This window comes from Dromaius novaehollandiae, chromosome Z (assembly GCF_036370855.1).
Source record: "Dromaius novaehollandiae isolate bDroNov1 chromosome Z, bDroNov1.hap1, whole genome shotgun sequence".
Taxonomy (NCBI): Eukaryota; Metazoa; Chordata; class Aves; order Casuariiformes; family Dromaiidae; genus Dromaius; species Dromaius novaehollandiae.
The window spans coordinates 2,719,526-2,746,752 of NC_088132.1; positions in this window are offsets into that span (position 1 = coordinate 2,719,526).

Consider the following 27,227-nt stretch of genomic DNA (forward strand, 5'->3'; position numbering starts at 1 on the left):
GGATTACCTGGCTTAGCACCAGGCTGATGGGGAAATGAGCCTGTCCCCAGTAGGGGCAGCATCCCATGCAGCCCTGTGGTCATTCAGAAATCGGCGGACTTCTCCGCAGCCGCGTCTTCTCCGTGGGAGAAGTCAACACCCCAGCGAGGAAGGAGGGGCGCCCCGGCAAACCTGGGCCTACACACAGCAGTCGCTCTTCCACAGAGCCCTGCCCAAAGTGGCCCCGAGGCTCGTCTGCTGGCCCCGTTGGCTTACCATTCTCTGAGAGGCCCTCAGAAAGCTGTGGGCGGCAAGCAGACCCAGCGCCTTCCCACTGCGCAGGCAGGAGCCATTGACGCTGCATGGCAGCGCTCACCGCGGCCCCTTGCTGGCCCCCACCAGCTCTCGGGACCACACTGCCACGCCTAAGCACAGGGCTTTTGGGGGGGGCCTGGTCCTGTAGCAGAGCAGGTGATCTGAGCAGGTTTGTAAAGTGGGGCTTTGGCATCACAAGAGTCACCCGAAAAGCGCTAAGGTTGGGACAGTTCCAAAGGGACGGAGAATTTGTTGCTTGAAGAGCTGCATGCTACCCAGTGGCGGAAAGACTGGGGAAGCTTCTGAGGTCCGGAGGAAGCCTGTTTGCTGAGGCGGTGCGGCTGCGGAACCGGGAACGGGACATGAGCTGGGTTGGAGGGCGGGGGGCACACAGTTCTGCACCCTTTTCCCCAGGCCATGTGGTCAGCAGGCACGGGGTGGTCTTCACCTCTCCATCGCCTCTACCTTCCCAGAGAAGCGAGCTCACAAGTACATCTGTGGCTGCGGGCAGCACCTGCTCACTGGGTGGGGAGCAAAGCAGGATTTGGCTCTGCAGCTCACCTGCCAACAACCTCCTCCCATCCTGATGGGGGAGGGTGGGGCGGGTGGTGGAAGCAGAAGCCACCCCTTCCCCTACAGCTGGCCTTCTTTTCTGGGACACTTTTTTGTTGTTGTTTTGTTTTTGTTTTTGCAGAAGTGGTAGACCTCTGACTGTGCGTCTGAGTGTGAAAAACCACGACCAAGCCCATGGTTTCTTTAAGCTCTACATACTGAAGGACTCGAGGCAGTGCTTGGCTGGGCAATATGCGTGTGCTGTCTGGGCAGCTTGCTGCTGTGAGGCTAGGAGGCTTTCAGCGCTGGGCAGGCTGCTGGTCACCACGATGTCCCCATGTGCAGCACTTTTGTCTTGTCTGGACAGCACAACACCTCCAGTACCTTTTGGTGTGTGCAGGTGTGGCTGCCGTTTGCTGCAGACGCATCCGATACGTGGGGCACGTGCAAGTGGCCAGAAACACAGATGGCAATCGGACTGACATATTTCAGGAGTGAGAGAGGGGCAATGAGGCATGGCGAAGGGAACTGAGGCACTGAGATGCGGAGTGTCCAGTTGGCTGGGAATGTGGCGGTGTTGCTGTGGAGGGGCAACCTCCGTGCAGAAACCTCAGCGTGCAAAAGCTCAAGCCCGCTTCCCCGCCCAAAAAAGCCAGGAGAAATGCTCAGAGGGCTCAAGGAGCAGAAGCTGAGCCTCACGGGCTTCGAGCACACAGCGCCCACAAGGCTCGACAAAAAGCTGACAAGCTGCTCGCCCCATGTGTGTGCTCACCACTGCTCCCTTGACCCCAGGTCCTAGTAGCACCGCCTCTAGCACCAAGCCGGGCTACGCGCTGCCACCCACAATGCAGGCACAAACCAGGATGTTGCCAGTGGCAGCACCAAACTAAAACACGCTCCTGCCTATGCACAGCGAGTCTTAGCGCCATTCCCTGCTGCAGCATGGGCATGTCACACGACAGCAGCACATCGGAGGAGGCCCTCACAGAGACTGCACGGGGAACGCAGAGAGACAGGGGCTGCTCAGCCCATTAAGACCGCTCTGGCCTTGGTCTGCATCCTGAATGGCACTGCTTGCCTAAGCATATTGGGCACAGGAAGGCAGCAGCCCTTGCCATTCCTTGCCCAGCTGCCTCCCTGCTTCACAAGAGCCCCACGGCAGAAGGCCTTCAGTTATCCCAGAAGCTGTCACCAAGCAAAGGACTAGCCTTCCAGAAGCCTCGCCAATGCCTTCCTCTTCCCTCATCCCTCGCTGCTGCAGAGCAAAGCTTGCCCGAGGCCTGGCCGGCGAGAGACAAGCAGGAAAAAAGCATGCTTGTGCTGCCTCTTTGCAGAAACGCTCCTTGCCTGTTAGGCGCCATGCTGCGGGGTGCAGAAGAAAGCACTTGCCTCTCCCTCAAACACCTCCTCCGCCACCCAGGGCTCAAGGGCAAGAGCTGTGCCCACGTCAAACTTGCCTCCACATGGCTGGGGCAGCCACACAACGGGTGCTCCGCTTCCCTTCCTCCGCTCCCAAGAAGGAGCGCAAGGCCCACTCGCAGCTTACTACTTGCAGAGCCGCCCTGCGAAAAAGTCTCCAGGACCCAGCAGGGCTCAAAGGCAAGACCAGGGCAGAAGCCGAGCATGCCTCCGCAAATCGAGGGCAGCCACGCAAGAAGTGCCCTGCAAGACTTTCTCCCATCCCCAAACTTACACTAGGCCTACTCACGCATCACTACTAGGCGGGCCAAACTGCTAAATGCCTACCATCTACAGCTCTCAGGCAAGAGCTTAGGGCATGCTAAGATTCCTCGGCTTTGGGAGGGCAGCCATAAAGCACGTGCCCTGCCGCCATTCCTCCCTTGCTGACGATTTCACCACTGCTGCCCTCAAGATCTGCCCAGATGCCTGGGCCGGGGCATGTCCCAGCTCTCCAAGGGCATGACCCCCCCGCCACCCGGGAACACAAGTCCTTCTCACTAGGCTCAGCCTGCATTAGGCCAGTGATGCAGAGGGAAGGTGCAGCACCTGCAAGGCATGAGAGCGAGAGCCAGCGCCCCTCCCCGCCCAGGACCCCCAGCCAGGGTAGGGACGAGTCAGCAAAAGGGGATGCAGTCAGGACAGGGCACTGGCCAGCTATCCGGGGCTCAAGGCTCTGGCCAGCTGGAGCCTGGGCATGAGGGAGCAGTGATGGAGCAGCATGGGCGAGCCAGGCACTTTGAAGCCACTTGAGACTCTGCCCCCGCATCTTCCCACAATGGGCTGGCAAAGGGGCAGAGCTGAGCCAAGGTGAGGGGGACAGCATGCCTCCTGCCCCAGGCTGTGCTGCCATTTCCTGGTCTCTGCTGCTGCCTGCGCAGGCCTCCTGGGAAGCCCTCGTTGCCGCTGCAGCATGCCTGAAGCGGGCACAGCTCAGGGACCAGACCCAGGCAGAGCAGCCCTGGAGGACTGGCGAATGCTTGCTAGGGAGAACGCCCACGGGCTCAGGCCGGACAAGGCCTTCGCCCCCACCAACAGCCGTACCTGGGGTAGGCAGCTGTGCCTCTGCTGTACTGCTCCAGCCCCAAGCCCACAGCCTGCACCTGCGTGCTTGATCCCTTTCCTCAAGCTCATCGCCCCAGTGGGCTCTTTGGCAGACCCACCCTCCCCTCCCTGACCTCCTGCCAGCTTGCTGCGACCTGGCATCCATCCCCACCTGGGCCTTGGCAGCACACAGGGTTCTCAGCACCCCCAGGCCACACGCTGACAGCTGCCCTCTCCAAACCTCAGCCCCACGTGGCTCCTGGCTGGGAGATGCCCGTGCCCTGATGCCCAGAAGGGAAAGAGAGGAGGTGCGGGGAGCAGGGCTTGGCCTGCCTCTTTGGGGAAGGCCTGTGGCAGCCCCGTGCTCTCTGCAGCTGGCAAGAGGCAGGAGCCAAGTGGACGACTACCTGTGTCAGAGCCTGCCGTACTTGGAGGACTCTCAGGCATCCCTGCGAGAGGTGGCCGTGAGGTTCCTTGGTGAGCCACACCCCCGGGGTCCCTCTGTTTGCAACTTGCTCCTAGGCCCAGCTGCCCCTGCCCGGCAGCAAGCCCTGTGGCTGCCAGGGCCCAGACTGCCTGGTGCAGGGCCTGGGCTTGCAGGAGCCCCGCTGGGGTGGACGGGAGACTTGCTCGTTCCCACCCCAGCCCCCGAACCTCCCCCATCGGCTACTGTGCTTCCCTGGGCTCAGCCCCGCCAAAGGGGAGGAGGGTGTGTCGCGAAGCTGGCAGGGCCGGCGGGGAGCTGTGCTGCGGCGAGCGTGCTGGGGAGCGTCAGGTGTGAAGGCTGCTGTGTGCCTAGGGCTTGCCGGGCGACGCTTGAAGAACCCAAGGGAGGAGACGCTGCGGGATATCTGCAACGGTGAGTAAGAGCAGTGCCGTGCTGGCAGCGGTGGGCAGAGGGCAAGGGAGGCGGAGCGTGGGCAGTGTGCTGCAGTTGCCATGGCCTGCTACCATCCTCATCTTGAGAACTCCATGGAAACAGCCAGCATCAGGCCGGAACCTGCAGGCTCTGCGCTGCTGGCTCCGGAGAGCACGGGAGGGCTGGAAGTGTCCTCTGGGAAACGGCTCTGCTTGTGAGGAGAAGGAGGACAACAATCCCAGGCCCACGGTGCCCTTGCACTGGCGACCGCCTGAGCAGGCAAACAGTCTGGGTCGTCTGCAACAGTGTCATCATCCTGCTTCCCAGGATCCAGACCAGGGGGTGAGTTCAATGGCGTTGTGCCACCTGAAGCAGGACAGAAGCCCTTGGACGGGAGAGGTGCGTGCGTATGACTTCATCCATGCCCTCTTGGTGGTGGGCTGCCTGGGCCCTGCGGCTGATGCAGCCCAGCTGCTCCCCTGCTCCTACACTGGAAGGGTTTCCCGTTGCTTCCTGTGGCTGAGGAGCGTGGCAGGGTGGCGCGGTGCTTTGCTTGGACACCTGTCTGTGCCTGGAAGGACCCAACCCACGACACTTTGCCTTACTCTTTCGCTGCAGGGCGAATCTGTAGAGGTAGTGAAGAGCATCCGCAGCCCCACAGCTGGTCCTTGCCAGCACAGCAGAGGAGGAGTCGCCCCACCAGCTTCCCCAGCATGTGGAAGTCGTCCGTGGCAGCGAGGGCAGGCTTGTCTCTGACGCCATCAGAGGGGACGCAGGACTGGGGGAGGGCGGGAGCAGTGGGAGCAGGGCGAAGGTGAGGCGGTTGTGGGCGACACCTTGCTCACAGCCGTGATGAGAGGGCTGTGGCAGGGTGTGTCCCAGCCCATCCGCCTCTGCATACTGCCAGGTGTTTGGCCCAGCCAAGGGGCAACCTCGCCTCCCTCTGAGCAACCCCTGATCCTGCACAGCAGCCATGGCAAGGTGAGCAGGAGGCTGCCTCCCTGCCAAGGCTGAGGATTACCTGGCTTAGCACCAGGCTGATGGGGAAATGAGCCTGTCCCCAGTAGGGGCAGCATCCCATGCAGCCCTGTGGTCATTCAGAAATCGGCGGACTTCTCCGCAGCCGCGTCTTCTCCGTGGGAGAAGTCAACACCCCAGCGAGGAAGGAGGGGCGCCCCGGCAAACCTGGGCCTACACACAGCAGTCGCTCTTCCACAGAGCCCTGCCCGAAGTGGCCCCGAGGCTCGTCTGCTGGCCCCGTTGGCTTACCATTCTCTGAGAGGCCCTCAGAAAGCTGTGGGCGGCAAGCAGACCCAGCGCCTTCCCACTGCGCAGGCAGGAGCCATTGACGCTGCATGGCAGCGCTCACCGCGGCCCCTTGCTGGCCCCCACCAGCTCTCGGGACCACACTGCCACGCCTAAGCACAGGGCTTTTGGGGGGCCTGGTCCTGTAGCAGAGCAGGTGATCTGAGCAGGTTTGTAAAGTGGGGCTTTGGCATCACAAGAGTCACCCGAAAAGCGCTAAGGTTGGGACAGTTCCAAAGGGACGGAGAATTTGTTGCTTGAAGAGCTGCATGCTACCCAGTGGCAGAAAGACTGGGGAAGCTTCTGAGGTCCGGAGGAAGCCTGTTTGCTGAGGCGGTGCGGCTGGGAAATCGGGAGGGGGACATGAGCTGGGTTGGAGGGCGGGGGGCACACAGTTCTGCACCCTTTTCCCCAGGCCATGTGGTCAGCAGGCACGGGGTGGTCTTCACCTCTCCATCGCCTCTACCTTCCCAGAGAAGCGAGCTCACAAGGACATCTGTGGCTGCGGGCAGCACCTGCTCACTGGGTGGGGAGCAAAGCAGGATTTGGCTCTGCAGCTCACCTGCCAACAACCTCCTCCCATCCTGATGGGGGAGGGTGGGGCGGGTGGTGGAAGCAGAAGCCACCCCTTCCCCTACAGCTGGCCTTCTTTTCTGGGACACTTTTATTTTGTTGTTTTGTTTTTGTTTTTGCAGAAGTGGTAGACCTCTGACTGTGCGTCTGAGTGTGAAAAACCACGACCAAGCCCATGGTTTCTTTAAGCTCTACATACTGAAGGACTCGAGGCAGTGCTTGGTTGGGCAATATGCGTGTGCTGTCTGGGCAGCTTGCTGCTGTGAGGCTAGGAGGCTTTCAGCGCTGGGCAGGCTGCTGGTCACCACGATGTCCCCATGTGCAGCACTTTTGTCTTGTCTGGACAGCACAACACCTCCAGTACCTTTTGGTGTGTGCAGGTGTGGCTGCCGTTTGCTGCAGACGCATCCGATACGTGGGGCACGTGCAAGTGGCCAGAAACACAGATGGCAATCGGACTGACATATTTCAGGAGTGAGAGAGGGGCAATGAGGCATGGCGAAGGGAACTGAGGCACTGAGATGCGGAGTGTCCAGTTGGCTGGGAATGTGGCGGTGTTGCTGTGGAGGGGCAACCTCCGTGCAGAAACCTCAGCGTGCAAAAGCTCAAGCCCGCTTCCCCGCCCAAAAAAGCCAGGAGAAATGCTCAGAGGGCTCAAGGAGCAGAAGCTGAGCCTCACGGGCTTCGAGCACACAGCGCCCACAAGGCTCGACAAAAAGCTGACAAGCTGCTCGCCCCATGTGTGTGCTCACCACTGCTCCCTTGACCCCAGGTCCTAGTAGCACCGCCTCTAGCACCAAGCCGGGCTACGCGCTGCCACCCACAATGCAGGCACAAACCAGGATGTTGCCAGTGGCAGCACCAAACTAAAACACGCTCCTGCCTATGCACAGCGAGTCTTAGCGCCATTCCCTGCTGCAGCATGGGCATGTCACACGACAGCAGCACATCGGAGGAGGCCCTCACAGAGACTGCACGGGGAACGCAGAGAGACAGGGGCTGCTCAGCCCATTAAGACCGCTCTGGCCTTGGTCTGCATCCTGAATGGCACTGCTTGCCTAAGCATATTGGGCACAGGAAGGCAGCAGCCCTTGCCATTCCTTGCCCAGCTGCCTCCCTGCTTCACAAGAGCCCCACGGCAGAAGGCCTTCAGTTATCCCAGAAGCTGTCACCAAGCAAAGGACTAGCCTTCCAGAAGCCTCGCCAATGCCTTCCTCTTCCCTCATCCCTCGCTGCTGCAGAGCAAAGCTTGCCCGAGGCCTGGCCGGCGAGAGACAAGCAGGAAAAAAGCATGCTTGTGCTGCCTCTTTGCAGAAACGCTCCTTGCCTGTTAGGCGCCATGCTGCGGGGTGCAGAAGAAAGCACTTGCCTCTCCCTCAAACACCTCCTCCGCCACCCAGGGCTCAAGGGCAAGAGCTGTGCCCACGTCAAACTTGCCTCCACATGGCTGGGGCAGCCACACAACGGGTGCTCCGCTTCCCTTCCTCCGCTCCCAAGAAGGAGCGCAAGGCCCACTCGCAGCTTACTACTTGCAGAGCCGCCCTGCGAAAAAGTCTCCAGGACCCAGCAGGGCTCAAAGGGAAGACCAGGGCAGAAGCCGAGCATGCCTCCGCAAATCGAGGGCAGCCACGCAAGAAGTGCCCTGCAAGACTTTCTCCCATCCCCAAACTTACACTAGGCCTACTCACGCATCACTACTAGGCGGGCCAAACTGCTAAATGCCTACCATCTACAGCTCTCAGGCAAGAGCTTAGGGCATGCTAAGATTCCTCGGCTTTGGGAGGGCAGCCATAAAGCACGTGCCCTGCCGCCATTCCTCCCTTGCTGACGATTTCACCACTGCTGCCCTCAAGATCTGCCCAGATGCCTGGGCCGGGGCATGTCCCAGCTCTCCAAGGGCATGACCCCCCCGCCACCCGGGAACACAAGTCCTTCTCACTAGGCTCAGCCTGCATTAGGCCAGTGATGCAGAGGGAAGGTGCAGCACCTGCAAGGCATGAGAGAGAGAGCCAGCGCCCCTCCCCGCCCAGGACCCCCAGCCAGGGTAGGGACGAGTCAGCAAAAGGGGATGCAGTCAGGACAGGGCACTGGCCAGCTATCCGGGGCTCAAGGCTCTGGCCAGCTGGAGCCTGGGCATGAGGGAGCAGTGATGGAGCAGCATGGGCGAGCCAGGCACTTTGAAGCCACTTGAGACTCTGCCCCCGCATCTTCCCACAATGGGCTGGCAAAGGGGCAGAGCTGAGCCAAGGTGAGGGGGACAGCAGGCCTCCTGCCCCAGGCTGTGCTGCCATTTCCTGGTCTCTGCTGCTGCCTGCGCAGGCCTCCTGGGAAGCCCTCGTTGCCGCTGCAGCATGCCTGAAGCGGGCACAGCTCAGGGACCAGACCCAGGCAGAGCAGCCCTGGAGGACTGGCGAATGCTTGGTAGGGAGAACGCCCACGGGCTCAGGCCGGACAAGGCCTTCGCCCCCACCAACAGCCGTACCTGGGGTAGGCAGCTGTGCCTCTGCTGTACTGCTCCAGCCCCAAGCCCACAGCCTGCACCTGCGTGCTTGATCCCTTTCCTCAAGCTCATCGCCCCAGTGGGCTCTTTGGCAGACCCACCCTCCCCTCCCTGACCTCCTGCCAGCTTGCTGCAACCTGGCATCCATCCCCACCTGGGCCTTGGCAGCACACAGGGTTCTCAGCACCCCCAGGCCACACGCTGACAGCTGCCCTCTCCAAACCTCAGCCCCACGTGGCTCCTGGCTGGGAGATGCCCGTGCCCTGATGCCCAGAAGGGAAAGAGAGGAGGTGCGGGGAGCAGGGCTTGGCCTGCCTCTTTGGGGAAGGCCTGTGGCAGCCCCGTGCTCTCTGCAGCTGGCAAGAGGCAGGAGCCAAGTGGACGACTACCTGTGTCAGAGCCTGCCGTACTTGGAGGACTCTCAGGCATCCCTGCGAGAGGTGGCCGTGAGGTTCCTTGGTGAGCCACACCCCCGGGGTCCCTCTGTTTGCAACTTGCTCCTAGGCCCAGCTGCCCCTGCCCGGCAGCAAGCCCTGTGGCTGCCAGGGCCCAGACTGCCTGGTGCAGGGCCTGGGCTTGCAGGAGCCCCGCTGGGGTGGACGGGAGACTTGCTCGTTCCCACCCCAGCCCCCGAACCTCCCCCATCGGCTACTGTGCTTCCCTGGGCTCAGCCCCGCCAAAGGGGAGGAGGGTGTGTCGCGAAGCTGGCAGGGCCGGCGGGGAGCTGTGCTGCGGCGAGCGTGCTGGGGAGCGTCAGGTGTGAAGGCTGCTGTGTGCCTAGGGCTTGCCGGGCGACGCTTGAAGAACCCAAGGGAGGAGACGCTGCGGGATATCTGCAACGGTGAGTAAGAGCAGTGCCGTGCTGGCAGCGGTGGGCAGAGGGCAAGGGAGGCGGAGCGTGGGCAGTGTGCTGCAGTTGCCATGGCCTGCTACCATCCTCATCTTGAGAACTCCATGGAAACAGCCAGCATCAGGCCGGAACCTGCAGGCTCTGCGCTGCTGGCTCCGGAGAGCACGGGAGGGCTGGAAGTGTCCTCTGGGAAACGGCTCTGCTTGTGAGGAGAAGGAGGACAACAATCCCAGGCCCACGGTGCCCTTGCACTGGCGACCGCCTGAGCAGGCAAACAGTCTGGGTCGTCTGCAACAGTGTCATCATCCTGCTTCCCAGGATCCAGACCAGGGGGTGAGTTCAATGGCGTTGTGCCACCTGAAGCAGGACAGAAGCCCTTGGACGGGAGAGGTGCGTGCGTATGACTTCATCCATGCCCTCTTGGTGGTGGGCTGCCTGGGCCCTGCGGCTGATGCAGCCCAGCTGCTCCCCTGCTCCTACACTGGAAGGGTTTCCCGTTGCTTCCTGTGGCTGAGGAGCGTGGCAGGGTGGCGCGGTGCTTTGCTTGGACACCTGTCTGTGCCTGGAAGGACCCAACCCACGACACTTTGCCTTACTCTCTCGCTGCAGGGCGAATCTGTAGAGGTAGTGAAGAGCATCCGCAGCCCCACAGCTGGTCCTTGCCAGCACAGCAGAGGAGGAGTCGCCCCACCAGCTTCCCCAGCATGTGGAAGTCCTCCGTGGCAGCGAGGGCAGGCTTGTCTCTGACGCCATCAGAGGGGACGCAGGACTGGGGGAGGGCGGGAGCAGTGGGAGCAGGGCGAAGGTGAGGCGGTTGTGGGCGACACCTTGCTCACAGCCGTGATGAGAGGGCTGTGGCAGGGTGTGTCCCAGCCCATCCGCCTCTGCATACTGCCAGGTGTTTGGCCCAGCCAAGGGGCAACCTCGCCTCCCTCTGAGCAACCCCTGATCCTGCACAGCAGCCATGGCAAGGTGAGCAGGAGGCTGCCTCCCTGCCAAGGCTGAGGATTACCTGGCTTAGCACCAGGCTGATGGGGAAATGAGCCTGTCCCCAGTAGGGGCAGCATCCCATGCAGCCCTGTGGTCATTCAGAAATCGGCGGACTTCTCCGCAGCCGCGTCTTCTCCGTGGGAGAAGTCAACACCCCAGCGAGGAAGGAGGGGCGCCCCGGCAAACCTGGGCCTACACACAGCAGTCGCTCTTCCACAGAGCCCTGCCCAAAGTGGCCCCGAGGCTCGTCTGCTGGCCCCGTTGGCTTACCATTCTCTGAGAGGCCCTCAGAAAGCTGTGGGCGGCAAGCAGACCCAGCGCCTTCCCACTGCGCAGGCAGGAGCCATTGACGCTGCATGGCAGCGCTCACCGCGGCCCCTTGCTGGCCCCCACCAGCTCTCGGGACCACACTGCCACGCCTAAGCACAGGGCTTTTGGGAGGCCTGGTCCTGTAGCAGAGCAGGTGATCTGAGCAGGTTTGTAAAGTGGGGCTTTGGCATCACAAGAGTCACCCGAAAAGCGCTAAGGTTGGGACAGTTCCAAAGGGACGGAGAATTTGTTGCTTGAAGAGCTGCATGCTACCCAGTGGCAGAAAGACTGGGGAAGCTTCTGAGGTCCGGAGGAAGCCTGTTTGCTGAGGCGGTGCGGCTGGGAAATCGGGAGGGGGACATGAGCTGGGTTGGAGGGCGGGGGGCACACAGTTCTGCACCCTTTTCCCCAGGCCATGTGGTCAGCAGGCACGGGGTGGTCTTCACCTCTCCATCGCCTCTACCTTCCCAGAGAAGCGAGCTCACAAGGACATCTGTGGCTGCGGGCAGCACCTGCTCACTGGGTGGGGAGCAAAGCAGGATTTGGCTCTGCAGCTCACCTGCCAACAACCTCCTCCCATCCTGATGGGGGAGGGTGGGGCGGGTGGTGGAAGCAGAAGCCACCCCTTCCCCTACAGCTGGCCTTCTTTTCTGGGACACTTTTATTTTGTTGTTTTGTTTTTGTTTTTGCAGAAGTGGTAGACCTCTGACTGTGCGTCTGAGTGTGAAAAACCACGACCAAGCCCATGGTTTCTTTAAGCTCTACATACTGAAGGACTCGAGGCAGTGCTTGGTTGGGCAATATGCGTGTGCTGTCTGGGCAGCTTGCTGCTGTGAGGCTAGGAGGCTTTCAGCGCTGGGCAGGCTGCTGGTCACCACGATGTCCCCATGTGCAGCACTTTTGTCTTGTCTGGACAGCACAACACCTCCAGTACCTTTTGGTGTGTGCAGGTGTGGCTGCCGTTTGCTGCAGACGCATCCGATACGTGGGGCACGTGCAAGTGGCCAGAAACACAGATGGCAATCGGACTGACATATTTCAGGAGTGAGAGAGGGGCAATGAGGCATGGCGAAGGGAACTGAGGCACTGAGATGCGGAGTGTCCAGTTGGCTGGGAATGTGGCGGTGTTGCTGTGGAGGGGCAACCTCCGTGCAGAAACCTCAGCGTGCAAAAGCTCAAGCCCGCTTCCCCGCCCAAAAAAGCCAGGAGAAATGCTCAGAGGGCTCAAGGAGCAGAAGCTGAGCCTCACGGGCTTCGAGCACACAGCGCCCACAAGGCTCGACAAAAAGCTGACAAGCTGCTCGCCCCATGTGTGTGCTCACCACTGCTCCCTTGACCCCAGGTCCTAGTAGCACCGCCTCTAGCACCAAGCCGGGCTACGCGCTGCCACCCACAATGCAGGCACAAACCAGGATGTTGCCAGTGGCAGCACCAAACTAAAACACGCTCCTGCCTATGCACAGCGAGTCTTAGCGCCATTCCCTGCTGCAGCATGGGCATGTCACACGACAGCAGCACATCGGAGGAGGCCCTCACAGAGACTGCACGGGGAACGCAGAGAGACAGGGGCTGCTCAGCCCATTAAGACCGCTCTGGCCTTGGTCTGCATCCTGAATGGCACTGCTTGCCTAAGCATATTGGGCACAGGAAGGCAGCAGCCCTTGCCATTCCTTGCCCAGCTGCCTCCCTGCTTCACAAGAGCCCCACGGCAGAAGGCCTTCAGTTATCCCAGAAGCTGTCACCAAGCAAAGGACTAGCCTTCCAGAAGCCTCGCCAATGCCTTCCTCTTCCCTCATCCCTCGCTGCTGCAGAGCAAAGCTTGCCCGAGGCCTGGCCGGCGAGAGACAAGCAGGAAAAAAGCATGCTTGTGCTGCCTCTTTGCAGAAACGCTCCTTGCCTGTTAGGCGCCATGCTGCGGGGTGCAGAAGAAAGCACTTGCCTCTCCCTCAAACACCTCCTCCGCCACCCAGGGCTCAAGGGCAAGAGCTGTGCCCACGTCAAACTTGCCTCCACATGGCTGGGGCAGCCACACAACGGGTGCTCCGCTTCCCTTCCTCCGCTCCCAAGAAGGAGCGCAAGGCCCACTCGCAGCTTACTACTTGCAGAGCCGCCCTGCGAAAAAGTCTCCAGGACCCAGCAGGGCTCAAAGGGAAGACCAGGGCAGAAGCCGAGCATGCCTCCGCAAATCGAGGGCAGCCACGCAAGAAGTGCCCTGCAAGACTTTCTCCCATCCCCAAACTTACACTAGGCCTACTCACGCATCACTACTAGGCGGGCCAAACTGCTAAATGCCTACCATCTACAGCTCTCAGGCAAGAGCTTAGGGCATGCTAAGATTCCTCGGCTTTGGGAGGGCAGCCATAAAGCACGTGCCCTGCCGCCATTCCTCCCTTGCTGACGATTTCACCACTGCTGCCCTCAAGATCTGCCCAGATGCCTGGGCCGGGGCATGTCCCAGCTCTCCAAGGGCATGACCCCCCCGCCACCCGGGAACACAAGTCCTTCTCACTAGGCTCAGCCTGCATTAGGCCAGTGATGCAGAGGGAAGGTGCAGCACCTGCAAGGCATGAGAGCGAGAGCCAGCGCCCCTCCCCGCCCAGGACCCCCAGCCAGGGTAGGGACGAGTCAGCAAAAGGGGATGCAGTCAGGACAGGGCACTGGCCAGCTATCCGGGGCTCAAGGCTCTGGCCAGCTGGAGCCTGGGCATGAGGGAGCAGTGATGGAGCAGCATGGGCGAGCCAGGCACTTTGAAGCCACTTGAGACTCTGCCCCCGCATCTTCCCACAATGGGCTGGCAAAGGGGCAGAGCTGAGCCAAGGTGAGGGGGACAGCAGGCCTCCTGCCCCAGGCTGTGCTGCCATTTCCTGGTCTCTGCTGCTGCCTGCGCAGGCCTCCTGGGAAGCCCTCGTTGCCGCTGCAGCATGCCTGAAGCGGGCACAGCTCAGGGACCAGACCCAGGCAGAGCAGCCCTGGAGGACTGGCGAATGCTTGCTAGGGAGAACGCCCACGGGCTCAGGCCGGACAAGGCCTTCGCCCCCACCAACAGCCGTACCTGGGGTAGGCAGCTGTGCCTCTGCTGTACTGCTCCAGCCCCAAGCCCACAGCCTGCACCTGCGTGCTTGATCCCTTTCCTCAAGCTCATCGCCCCAGTGGGCTCTTTGGCAGACCCACCCTCCCCTCCCTGACCTCCTGCCAGCTTGCTGCAACCTGGCATCCATCCCCACCTGGGCCTTGGCAGCACACAGGGTTCTCAGCACCCCCAGGCCACACGCTGACAGCTGCCCTCTCCAAACCTCAGCCCCACGTGGCTCCTGGCTGGGAGATGCCCGTGCCCTGATGCCCAGAAGGGAAAGAGAGGAGGTGCGGGGAGCAGGGCTTGGCCTGCCTCTTTGGGGAAGGCCTGTGGCAGCCCCGTGCTCTCTGCAGCTGGCAAGAGGCAGGAGCCAAGTGGACGACTACCTGTGTCAGAGCCTGCCGTACTTGGAGGACTCTCAGGCATCCCTGCGAGAGGTGGCCGTGAGGTTCCTTGGTGAGCCACACCCCTGGGGTCCCTCTGTTTGCAACTTGCTCCTAGGCCCAGCTGCCCCTGCCCGGCAGCAAGCCCTGTGGCTGCCAGGGCCCAGACTGCCTGGTGCAGGGCCTGGGCTTGCAGGAGCCCCGCTGGGGTGGACGGGAGACTTGCTCGTTCCCACCCCAGCCCCCGAACCTCCCCCATCGGCTACTGTGCTTCCCTGGGCTCAGCCCCGCCAAAGGGGAGGAGGGTGTGTCGCGAAGCTGGCAGGGCCGGCGGGGAGCTGTGCTGCGGCGAGCGTGCTGGGGAGCGTCAGGTGTGAAGGCTGCTGTGTGCCTAGGGCTTGCCGGGCGACGCTTGAAGAACCCAAGGGAGGAGACGCTGCGGGATATCTGCAACGGTGAGTAAGAGCAGTGCCGTGCTGGCAGCGGTGGGCAGAGGGCAAGGGAGGCGGAGCGTGGGCAGTGTGCTGCAGTTGCCATGGCCTGCTACCATCCTCATCTTGAGAACTCCATGGAAACAGCCAGCATCAGGCCGGAACCTGCAGGCTCTGCGCTGCTGGCTCCGGAGAGCACGGGAGGGCTGGAAGTGTCCTCTGGGAAACGGCTCTGCTTGTGAGGAGAAGGAGGACAACAATCCCAGGCCCACGGTGCCCTTGCACTGGCGACCGCCTGAGCAGGCAAACAGTCTGGGTCGTCTGCAACAGTGTCATCATCCTGCTTCCCAGGATCCAGACCAGGGGGTGAGTTCAATGGCGTTGTGCCACCTGAAGCAGGACAGAAGCCCTTGGACGGGAGAGGTGCGTGCGTATGACTTCATCCATGCCCTCTTGGTGGTGGGCTGCCTGGGCCCTGCGGCTGATGCAGCCCAGCTGCTCCCCTGCTCCTACACTGGAAGGGTTTCCCGTTGCTTCCTGTGGCTGAGGAGCGTGGCAGGGTGGCGCGGTGCTTTGCTTGGACACCTGTCTGTGCCTGGAAGGACCCAACCCACGACACTTTGCCTTACTCTTTCGCTGCAGGGCGAATCTGTAGAGGTAGTGAAGAGCATCCGCAGCCCCACAGCTGGTCCTTGCCAGCACAGCAGAGGAGGAGTCGCCCCACCAGCTTCCCCAGCATGTGGAAGTCGTCCGTGGCAGCGAGGGCAGGCTTGTCTCTGACGCCATCAGAGGGGACGCAGGACTGGGGGAGGGCGGGAGCAGTGGGAGCAGGGCGAAGGTGAGGCGGTTGTGGGCGACACCTTGCTCACAGCCGTGATGAGAGGGCTGTGGCAGGGTGTGTCCCAGCCCATCCGCCTCTGCATACTGCCAGGTGTTTGGCCCAGCCAAGGGGCAACCTCGCCTCCCTCTGAGCAACCCCTGATCCTGCACAGCAGCCATGGCAAGGTGAGCAGGAGGCTGCCTCCCTGCCAAGGCTGAGGATTACCTGGCTTAGCACCAGGCTGATGGGGAAATGAGCCTGTCCCCAGTAGGGGCAGCATCCCATGCAGCCCTGTGGTCATTCAGAAATCGGCGGACTTCTCCGCAGCCGCGTCTTCTCCGTGGGAGAAGTCAACACCCCAGCGAGGAAGGAGGGGCGCCCCGGCAAACCTGGGCCTACACACAGCAGTCGCTCTTCCACAGAGCCCTGCCCGAAGTGGCCCCGAGGCTCGTCTGCTGGCCCCGTTGGCTTACCATTCTCTGAGAGGCCCTCAGAAAGCTGTGGGCGGCAAGCAGACCCAGCGCCTTCCCACTGCGCAGGCAGGAGCCATTGACGCTGCATGGCAGCGCTCACCGCGGCCCCTTGCTGGCCCCCACCAGCTCTCGGGACCACACTGCCACGCCTAAGCACAGGGCTTTTGGGGGGCCTGGTCCTGTAGCAGAGCAGGTGATCTGAGCAGGTTTGTAAAGTGGGGCTTTGGCATCACAAGAGTCACCCGAAAAGCGCTAAGGTTGGGACAGTTCCAAAGGGACGGAGAATTTGTTGCTTGAAGAGCTGCATGCTACCCAGTGGCAGAAAGACTGGGGAAGCTTCTGAGGTCCGGAGGAAGCCTGTTTGCTGAGGCGGTGCGGCTGGGAAATCGGGAGGGGGACATGAGCTGGGTTGGAGGGCGGGGGGCACACAGTTCTGCACCCTTTTCCCCAGGCCATGTGGTCAGCAGGCACGGGGTGGTCTTCACCTCTCCATCGCCTCTACCTTCCCAGAGAAGCGAGCTCACAAGGACATCTGTGGCTGCGGGCAGCACCTGCTCACTGGGTGGGGAGCAAAGCAGGATTTGGCTCTGCAGCTCACCTGCCAACAACCTCCTCCCATCCTGATGGGGGAGGGTGGGGCGGGTGGTGGAAGCAGAAGCCACCCCTTCCCCTACAGCTGGCCTTCTTTTCTGGGACACTTTTATTTTGTTGTTTTGTTTTTGTTTTTGCAGAAGTGGTAGACCTCTGACTGTGCGTCTGAGTGTGAAAAACCACGACCAAGCCCATGGTTTCTTTAAGCTCTACATACTGAAGGACTCGAGGCAGTGCTTGGTTGGGCAATATGCGTGTGCTGTCTGGGCAGCTTGCTGCTGTGAGGCTAGGAGGCTTTCAGCGCTGGGCAGGCTGCTGGTCACCACGATGTCCCCATGTGCAGCACTTTTGTCTTGTCTGGACAGCACAACACCTCCAGTACCTTTTGGTGTGTGCAGGTGTGGCTGCCGTTTGCTGCAGACGCATCCGATACGTGGGGCACGTGCAAGTGGCCAGAAACACAGATGGCAATCGGACTGACATATTTCAGGAGTGAGAGAGGGGCAATGAGGCATGGCGAAGGGAACTGAGGCACTGAGATGCGGAGTGTCCAGTTGGCTGGGAATGTGGCGGTGTTGCTGTGGAGGGGCAACCTCCGTGCAGAAACCTCAGCGTGCAAAAGCTCAAGCCCGCTTCCCCGCCCAAAAAAGCCAGGAGAAATGCTCAGAGGGCTCAAGGAGCAGAAGCTGAGCCTCACGGGCTTCGAGCACACAGCGCCCACAAGGCTCGACAAAAAGCTGACAAGCTGCTCGCCCCATGTGTGTGCTCACCACTGCTCCCTTGACCCCAGGTCCTAGTAGCACCGCCTCTAGCACCAAGCCGGGCTACGCGCTGCCACCCACAATGCAGGCACAAACCAGGATGTTGCCAGTGGCAGCACCAAACTAAAACACGCTCCTGCCTATGCACAGCGAGTCTTAGCGCCATTCCCTGCTGCAGCATGGGCATGTCACACGACAGCAGCACATCGGAGGAGGCCCTCACAGAGACTGCACGGGGAACGCAGAGAGACAGGGGCTGCTCAGCCCATTAAGACCGCTCTGGCCTTGGTCTGCATCCTGAATGGCACTGCTTGCCTAAGCATATTGGGCACAGGAAGGCAGCAGCCCTTGCCATTCCTTGCCCAGCTGCCTCCCTGCTTCACAAGAGCCCCACGGCAGAAGGCCTTCAGTTATCCCAGAAGCTGTCACCAAGCAAAGGACTAGCCTTCCAGAAGCCTCGCCAATGCCTTCCTCTTCCCTCATCCCTCGCTGCTGCAGAGCAAAGCTTGCCCGAGGCCTGGCCGGCGAGAGACAAGCAGGAAAAAAGCATGCTTGTGCTGCCTCTTTGCAGAAACGCTCCTTGCCTGTTAGGCGCCATGCTGCGGGGTGCAGAAGAAAGCACTTGCCTCTCCCTCAAACACCTCCTCCGCCACCCAGGGCTCAAGGGCAAGAGCTGTGCCCACGTCAAACTTGCCTCCACATGGCTGGGGCAGCCACACAACGGGTGCTCCGCTTCCCTTCCTCCGCTCCCAAGAAGGAGCGCAAGGCCCACTCGCAGCTTACTACTTGCAGAGCCGCCCTGCGAAAAAGTCTCCAGGACCCAGCAGGGCTCAAAGGCAAGACCAGGGCAGAAGCCGAGCATGCCTCCGCAAATCGAGGGCAGCCACGCAAGAAGTGCCCTGCAAGACTTTCTCCCATCCCCAAACTTACACTAGGCCTACTCACGCATCACTACTAGGCGGGCCAAACTGCTAAATGCCTACCTAGCCTACCATCTACAGCTCTCAGGCAAGAGCTTAGGGCATGCTAAGATTCCTCGGCTTTGGGAGGGCAGCCATAAAGCACGTGCCCTGCCGCCATTCCTCCCTTGCTGACGATTTCACCACTGCTGCCCTCAAGATCTGCCCAGATGCCTGGGCCGGGGCATGTCCCAGCTCTCCAAGGGCATGACCCCCCCGCCACCCGGGAACACAAGTCCTTCTCACTAGGCTCAGCCTGCATTAGGCCAGTAATGCAGAGGGAAGGTGCAGCACCTGCAAGGCATGAGAGAGAGAGCCAGCGCCCCTCCCCGCCCAGGACCCCCAGCCAGGGTAGGGACGAGTCAGCAAAAGGGAGATGCAGCCAGGACAGGGCACTGGCCAGCTATCCGGGGCTCAAGGCTCTGGCCAGCTGGAGCCTGGGCATGAGGGAGCAGTGATGGAGCAGCATGGGCGAGCCAGGCACTTTGAAGCCACTTGAGACTCTGCCCCCGCATCTTCCCACAATGGGCTGGCAAAGGGGCAGAGCTGAGCCAAGGTGAGGGGGACAGCACGCCTCCTGCCCCAGGCTGTGCTGCCATTTCCTGGTCTCTGCTGCTGCCTGCGCAGGCCTCCTGGGAAGCCCTCGTTGCCGCTGCAGCATGCCTGAAGCGGGCACAGCTCAGGGACCAGACCCAGGCAGAGCAGCCCTGGAGGACTGGCGAATGCTTGCTAGGGAGAACGCCCACGGGCTCAGGCCGGACAAGGCCTTCGCCCCCACCAACAGCCGTACCTGGGGTAGGCAGCTGTGCCTCTGCTGTACTGCTCCAGCCCCAAGCCCACAGCCTGCACCTGCGTGCTCGATCCCTTTCCTCAAGCTCATCGCCCCGGGGGGCTCTTTGGCAGACCCCCCTCCCCCCCCCGACCTCCTGCCAGCTTGCTGCGACCTGGCATCCATCCCCACCTGGGCCTTGGCAGCACACAGGGTTCTCAGCACCCCCAGGCCACACGCTGACAGCTGTCCTCTCCAAACCTCAGCCCCACGTGGCTCCTGGCTGGGAGATGCCCGTGCCCTGATGCCCAGAAGGGAAAGAGAGGAGGTGCGGGGAGCAGGGCTTGGCCTGCCTCTTTGGGGAAGGCCTGTGGCAGCCCCGTGCTCTCTGCAGCTGGCAAGAGGCAGGAGCCAAGTGGACGACTACCTGTGTCAGAGCCTGCCGTACTTGGAGGACTCTCAGGCATCCTTGCGAGAGGTGGCCGTGAGGTTCCTTGGTGAGCCACACCCCCGGGGTCCCTCTGTTTGCAACTTGCTCCTAGGCCCAGCTGCCCCTGCCCGGCAGCAAGCCCTGTGGCTGCCAGGGCCCAGACTGCCTGGTGCAGGGCCTGGGCTTGCAGGAGCCCCGCTGGGTGGACGGGAGACTTGCTCGTTCCCACCCCAGCCCCCGAACCTCCCCCATCGGCTACTGTGCTTCCCTGGGCTCAGCCCCGCCAAAGGGGAGGAGGGTGTGTCGCGAAGCTGGCAGGGCCGGCGGGGAGCTGTGCTGCGGCGAGCGTGCTGGGGAGCGTCAGGTGTGAAGGCTGCTGTGTGCCTAGGGCTTGCCGGGCGACGCTTGAAGAACCCAAGGGAGGAGACGCTGCGGGATATCTGCAACGGTGAGTAAGAGCAGTGCCGTGCTGGCAGCGGTGGGCAGAGGGCAAGGGAGGTGGAGCGTGGGCAGTGTGCTGCAGTTGCCATGGCCTGCTACCATCCTCATCTTGAGAACTCCATGGAAACAGCCAGCATCAGGCCGGAACCTGCAGGCTCTGCGCTGCTGGCTCCGGAGAGCACGGGAGGGCTGGAAGTGTCCTCTGGGAAACGGCTCTGCTTGTGAGGAGAAGGAGGACAACAATCCCAGGCCCACGGTGCCCTTGCACTGGCGACCGCCTGAGCAGGCAAACAGTCTGGGTCGTCTGCAACAGTGTCATCATCCTGCTTCCCAGGATCCAGACCAGGGGGTGAGTTCAATGGCGTTGTGCCACCTGAAGCAGGACAGAAGCCCTTGGACGGGAGAGGTGCGTGCGTATGACTTCATCCATGCCCTCTTGGTGGTGGGCTGCCTGGGCCCTGCGGCTGATGCAGCCCAGCTGCTCCCCTGCTCCTACACTGGAAGGGTTTCCCGTTGCTTCCTGTGGCTGAGGAGCGTGGCAGGGTGGCGCGGTGCTTTGCTTGGACACCTGTCTGTGCCTGGAAGGACCCAACCCACGACACTTTGCCTTACTCTCTCGCTGCAGGGCGAATCTGTAGAGGTAGTGAAGAGCATCCGCAGCCCCACAGCTGGTCCTTGCCAGCACAGCAGAGGAGGAGTCGCCCCACCAGCTTCCCCAGCATGTGGAAGTCGTCCGTGGCAGCGAGGGCAGGCTTGTCTCTGACGCCATCAGAGGGGACGCAGGACTGGGGGAGGGCGGGAGCAGTGGGAGCAGGGCGAAGGTGAGGCGGTTGTGGGCGACACCTTGCTCACAGCCGTGATGAGAGGGCTGTGGCAGGGTGTGTCCCAGCCCATCCGCCTCTGCATACTGCCAGGTGTTTGGCCCAGCCAAGGGGCAACCTCGCCTCCCTCTGAGCAACCCCTGATCCTGCACAGCAGCCATGGCAAGGTGAGCAGGAGGCTGCCTCCCTGCCAAGGCTGAGGATTACCTGGCTTAGCACCAGGCTGATGGGGAAATGAGCCTGTCCCCAGTAGGGGCAGCATCCCATGCAGCCCTGTGGTCATTCAGAAATCGGCGGACTTCTCCGCAGCCGCGTCTTCTCCGTGGGAGAAGTCAACACCCCAGCGAGGAAGGAGGGGCGCCCCGGCAAACCTGGGCCTACACACAGCAGTCGCTCTTCCACAGAGCCCTGCCCAAAGTGGCCCCGAGGCTCGTCTGCTGGCCCCGTTGGCTTACCATTCTCTGAGAGGCCCTCAGAAAGCTGTGGGCGGCAAGCAGACCCAGCGCCTTCCCACTGCGCAGGCAGGAGCCATTGACGCTGCATGGCAGCGCTCACCGCGGCCCCTTGCTGGCCCCCACCAGCTCTCGGGACCACACTGCCACGCCTAAGCACAGGGCTTTTGGGGGGGCCTGGTCCTGTAGCAGAGCAGGTGATCTGAGCAGGTTTGTAAAGTGGGGCTTTGGCATCACAAGAGTCACCCGAAAAGCGCTAAGGTTGGGACAGTTCCAAAGGGACGGAGAATTTGTTGCTTGAAGAGCTGCATGCTACCCAGTGGCGGAAAGACTGGGGAAGCTTCTGAGGTCCGGAGGAAGCCTGTTTGCTGAGGCGGTGCGGCTGCGGAACCGGGAACGGGACATGAGCTGGGTTGGAGGGCGGGGGGCACACAGTTCTGCACCCTTTTCCCCAGGCCATGTGGTCAGCAGGCACGGGGTGGTCTTCACCTCTCCATCGCCTCTACCTTCCCAGAGAAGCGAGCTCACAAGTACATCTGTGGCTGCGGGCAGCACCTGCTCACTGGGTGGGGAGCAAAGCAGGATTTGGCTCTGCAGCTCACCTGCCAACAACCTCCTCCCATCCTGGTGGGGGAGGGTGGGGCGGGTGGTGGAAGCAGAAGCCACCCCTTCCCCTACAGCTGGCCTTCTTTTCTGGGACACTTTTTTGTTGTTGTTTTGTTTTTGTTTTTGCAGAAGTGGTAGACCTCTGACTGTGCGTCTGAGTGTGAAAAACCACGACCAAGCCCATGGTTTCTTTAAGCTCTACATACTGAAGGACTCGAGGCAGTGCTTGGCTGGGCAATATGCGTGTGCTGTCTGGGCAGCTTGCTGCTGTGAGGCTAGGAGGCTTTCAGCGCTGGGCAGGCTGCTGGTCACCACGATGTCCCCATGTGCAGCACTTTTGTCTTGTCTGGACAGCACAACACCTCCAGTACCTTTTGGTGTGTGCAGGTGTGGCTGCCGTTTGCTGCAGACGCATCCGATACGTGGGGCACGTGCAAGTGGCCAGAAACACAGATGGCAATCGGACTGACATATTTCAGGAGTGAGAGAGGGGCAATGAGGCATGGCGAAGGGAACTGAGGCACTGAGATGCGGAGTGTCCAGTTGGCTGGGAATGTGGCGGTGTTGCTGTGGAGGGGCAACCTCCGTGCAGAAACCTCAGCGTGCAAAAGCTCAAGCCCGCTTCCCCGCCCAAAAAAGCCAGGAGAAATGCTCAGAGGGCTCAAGGAGCAGAAGCTGAGCCTCACGGGCTTCGAGCACACAGCGCCCACAAGGCTCGACAAAAAGCTGACAAGCTGCTCGCCCCATGTGTGTGCTCACCACTGCTCCCTTGACCCCAGGTCCTAGTAGCACCGCCTCTAGCACCAAGCCGGGCTACGCGCTGCCACCCACAATGCAGGCACAAACCAGGATGTTGCCAGTGGCAGCACCAAACTAAAACACGCTCCTGCCTATGCACAGCGAGTCTTAGCGCCATTCCCTGCTGCAGCATGGGCATGTCACACGACAGCAGCACATCGGAGGAGGCCCTCACAGAGACTGCACGGGGAACGCAGAGAGACAGGGGCTGCTCAGCCCATTAAGACCGCTCTGGCCTTGGTCTGCATCCTGAATGGCACTGCTTGCCTAAGCATATTGGGCACAGGAAGGCAGCAGCCCTTGCCATTCCTTGCCCAGCTGCCTCCCTGCTTCACAAGAGCCCCACGGCAGAAGGCCTTCAGTTATCCCAGAAGCTGTCACCAAGCAAAGGACTAGCCTTCCAGAAGCCTCGCCAATGCCTTCCTCTTCCCTCATCCCTCGCTGCTGCAGAGCAAAGCTTGCCCGAGGCCTGGCCGGCGAGAGACAAGCAGGAAAAAAGCATGCTTGTGCTGCCTCTTTGCAGAAACGCTCCTTGCCTGTTAGGTGCCATGCTGCGGGGTGCAGAAGAAAGCACTTGCCTCTCCCTCAAACACCTCCTCCGCCACCCAGGGCTCAAGGGCAAGAGCTGTGCCCACGTCAAACTTGCCTCCACATGGCTGGGGCAGCCACACAACGGGTGCTCCGCTTCCCTTCCTCCGCTCCCAAGAAGGAGCGCAAGGCCCACTCGCAGCTTACTACTTGCAGAGCCGCCCTGCGAAAAAGTCTCCAGGACCCAGCAGGGCTCAAAGGGAAGACCAGGGCAGAAGCCGAGCATGCCTCCGCAAATCGAGGGCAGCCACGCAAGAAGTGCCCTGCAAGACTTTCTCCCATCCCCAAACTTACACTAGGCCTACTCACGCATCACTACTAGGCGGGCCAAACTGCTAAATGCCTACCATCTACAGCTCTCAGGCAAGAGCTTAGGGCATGCTAAGATTCCTCGGCTTTGGGAGGGCAGCCATAAAGCACGTGCCCTGCCGCCATTCCTCCCTTGCTGACGATTTCACCACTGCTGCCCTCAAGATCTGCCCAGATGCCTGGGCCGGGGCATGTCCCAGCTCTCCAAGGGCATGACCCCCCCGCCACCCGGGAACACAAGTCCTTCTCACTAGGCTCAGCCTGCATTAGGCCAGTAATGCAGAGGGAAGGTGCAGCACCTGCAAGGCATGAGAGCGAGAGCCAGCGCCCCTCCCCGCCCAGGACCCCCAGCCAGGGTAGGGACGAGTCAGCAAAAGGGGATGCAGCCAGGACAGGGCACTGGCCAGCTATCCGGGGCTCAAGGCTCTGGCCAGCTGGAGCCTGGGCATGAGGGAGCAGTGATGGAGCAGCATGGGCGAGCCAGGCACTTTGAAGCCACTTGAGACTCTGCCCCCGCATCTTCCCACAATGGGCTGGCAAAGGGGCAGAGCTGAGCCAAGGTGAGGGGGACAGCAGGCCTCCTGCCCCAGGCTGTGCTGCCATTTCCTGGTCTCTGCTGCTGCCTGCGCAGGCCTCCTGGGAAGCCCTCGTTGCCGCTGCAGCATGCCTGAAGCGGGCACAGCTCAGGGACCAGACCCAGGCAGAGCAGCCCTGGAGGACTGGCGAATGCTTGCTAGGGAGAACGCCCACGGGCTCAGGCCGGACAAGGCCTTCGCCCCCACCAACAGCCGTACCTGGGGTAGGCAGCTGTGCCTCTGCTGTACTGCTCCAGCCCCAAGCCCACAGCCTGCACCTGCGTGCTTGATCCCTTTCCTCAAGCTCATCGCCCCAGTGGGCTCTTTGGCAGACCCACCCTCCCCTCCCTGACCTCCTGCCAGCTTGCTGCGACCTGGCATCCATCCCCACCTGGGCCTTGGCAGCACACAGGGTTCTCAGCACCCCCAGGCCACACGCTGACAGCTGCCCTCTCCAAACCTCAGCCCCACGTGGCTCCTGGCTGGGAGATGCCCGTGCCCTGATGCCCAGAAGGGAAAGAGAGGAGGTGCGGGGAGCAGGGCTTGGCCTGCCTCTTTGGGGAAGGCCTGTGGCAGCCCCGTGCTCTCTGCAGCTGGCAAGAGGCAGGAGCCAAGTGGACGACTACCTGTGTCAGAGCCTGCCGTACTTGGAGGACTCTCAGGCATCCCTGCGAGAGGTGGCCGTGAGGTTCCTTGGTGAGCCACACCCCCGGGGTCCCTCTGTTTGCAACTTGCTCCTAGGCCCAGCTGCCCCTGCCCGGCAGCAAGCCCTGTGGCTGCCAGGGCCCAGACTGCCTGGTGCAGGGCCTGGGCTTGCAGGAGCCCCGCTGGGGTGGACGGGAGACTTGCTCGTTCCCACCCCAGCCCCCGAACCTCCCCCATCGGCTACTGTGCTTCCCTGGGCTCAGCCCCGCCAAAGGGGAGGAGGGTGTGTCGCGAAGCTGGCAGGGCCGGCGGGGAGCTGTGCTGCGGCGAGCGTGCTGGGGAGCGTCAGGTGTGAAGGCTGCTGTGTGCCTAGGGCTTGCCGGGCGACGCTTGAAGAACCCAAGGGAGGAGACGCTGCGGGATATCTGCAACGGTGAGTAAGAGCAGTGCCGTGCTGGCAGCGGTGGGCAGAGGGCAAGGGAGGCGGAGCGTGGGCAGTGTGCTGCAGTTGCCATGGCCTGCTACCATCCTCATCTTGAGAACTCCATGGAAACAGCCAGCATCAGGCCGGAACCTGCAGGCTCTGCGCTGCTGGCTCCGGAGAGCACGGGAGGGCTGGAAGTGTCCTCTGGGAAACGGCTCTGCTTGTGAGGAGAAGGAGGACAACAATCCCAGGCCCACGGTGCCCTTGCACTGGCGACCGCCTGAGCAGGCAAACAGTCTGGGTCGTCTGCAACAGTGTCATCATCCTGCTTCCCAGGATCCAGACCAGGGGGTGAGTTCAATGGCGTTGTGCCACCTGAAGCAGGACAGAAGCCCTTGGACGGGAGAGGTGCGTGCGTATGACTTCATCCATGCCCTCTTGGTGGTGGGCTGCCTGGGCCCTGCGGCTGATGCAGCCCAGCTGCTCCCCTGCTCCTACACTGGAAGGGTTTCCCGTTGCTTCCTGTGGCTGAGGAGCGTGGCAGGGTGGCGCGGTGCTTTGCTTGGACACCTGTCTGTGCCTGGAAGGACCCAACCCACGACACTTTGCCTTACTCTCTCGCTGCAGGGCGAATCTGTAGAGGTAGTGAAGAGCATCCGCAGCCCCACAGCTGGTCCTTGCCAGCACAGCAGAGGAGGAGTCGCCCCACCAGCTTCCCCAGCATGTGGAAGTCCTCCGTGGCAGCGAGGGCAGGCTTGTCTCTGACGCCATCAGAGGGGACGCAGGACTGGGGGAGGGCGGGAGCAGTGGGAGCAGGGCGAAGGTGAGGCGGTTGTGGGCGACACCTTGCTCACAGCCGTGATGAGAGGGCTGTGGCAGGGTGTGTCCCAGCCCATCCGCCTCTGCATACTGCCAGGTGTTTGGCCCAGCCAAGGGGCAACCTCGCCTCCCTCTGAGCAACCCCTGATCCTGCACAGCAGCCATGGCAAGGTGAGCAGGAGGCTGCCTCCCTGCCAAGGCTGAGGATTACCTGGCTTAGCACCAGGCTGATGGGGAAATGAGCCTGTCCCCAGTAGGGGCAGCATCCCATGCAGCCCTGTGGTCATTCAGAAATCGGCGGACTTCTCCGCAGCCGCGTCTTCTCCGTGGGAGAAGTCAACACCCCAGCGAGGAAGGAGGGGCGCCCCGGCAAACCTGGGCCTACACACAGCAGTCGCTCTTCCACAGAGCCCTGCCCAAAGTGGCCCCGAGGCTCGTCTGCTGGCCCCGTTGGCTTACCATTCTCTGAGAGGCCCTCAGAAAGCTGTGGGCGGCAAGCAGACCCAGCGCCTTCCCACTGCGCAGGCAGGAGCCATTGACGCTGCATGGCAGCGCTCACCGCGGCCCCTTGCTGGCCCCCACCAGCTCTCGGGACCACACTGCCACGCCTAAGCACAGGGCTTTTGGGGGGGCCTGGTCCTGTAGCAGAGCAGGTGATCTGAGCAGGTTTGTAAAGTGGGGCTTTGGCATCACAAGAGTCACCCGAAAAGCGCTAAGGTTGGGACAGTTCCAAAGGGACGGAGAATTTGTTGCTTGAAGAGCTGCATGCTACCCAGTGGCGGAAAGACTGGGGAAGCTTCTGAGGTCCGGAGGAAGCCTGTTTGCTGAGGCGGTGCGGCTGCGGAACCGGGAACGGGACATGAGCTGGGTTGGAGGGCGGGGGGCACACAGTTCTGCACCCTTTTCCCCAGGCCATGTGGTCAGCAGGCACGGGGTGGTCTTCACCTCTCCATCGCCTCTACCTTCCCAGAGAAGCGAGCTCACAAGTACATCTGTGGCTGCGGGCAGCACCTGCTCACTGGGTGGGGAGCAAAGCAGGATTTGGCTCTGCAGCTCACCTGCCAACAACCTCCTCCCATCCTGGTGGGGGAGGGTGGGGCGGGTGGTGGAAGCAGAAGCCACCCCTTCCCCTACAGCTGGCCTTCTTTTCTGGGACACTTTTTTGTTGTTGTTTTGTTTTTGTTTTTGCAGAAGTGGTAGACCTCTGACTGTGCGTCTGAGTGTGAAAAACCACGACCAAGCCCATGGTTTCTTTAAGCTCTACATACTGAAGGACTCGAGGCAGTGCTTGGCTGGGCAATATGCGTGTGCTGTCTGGGCAGCTT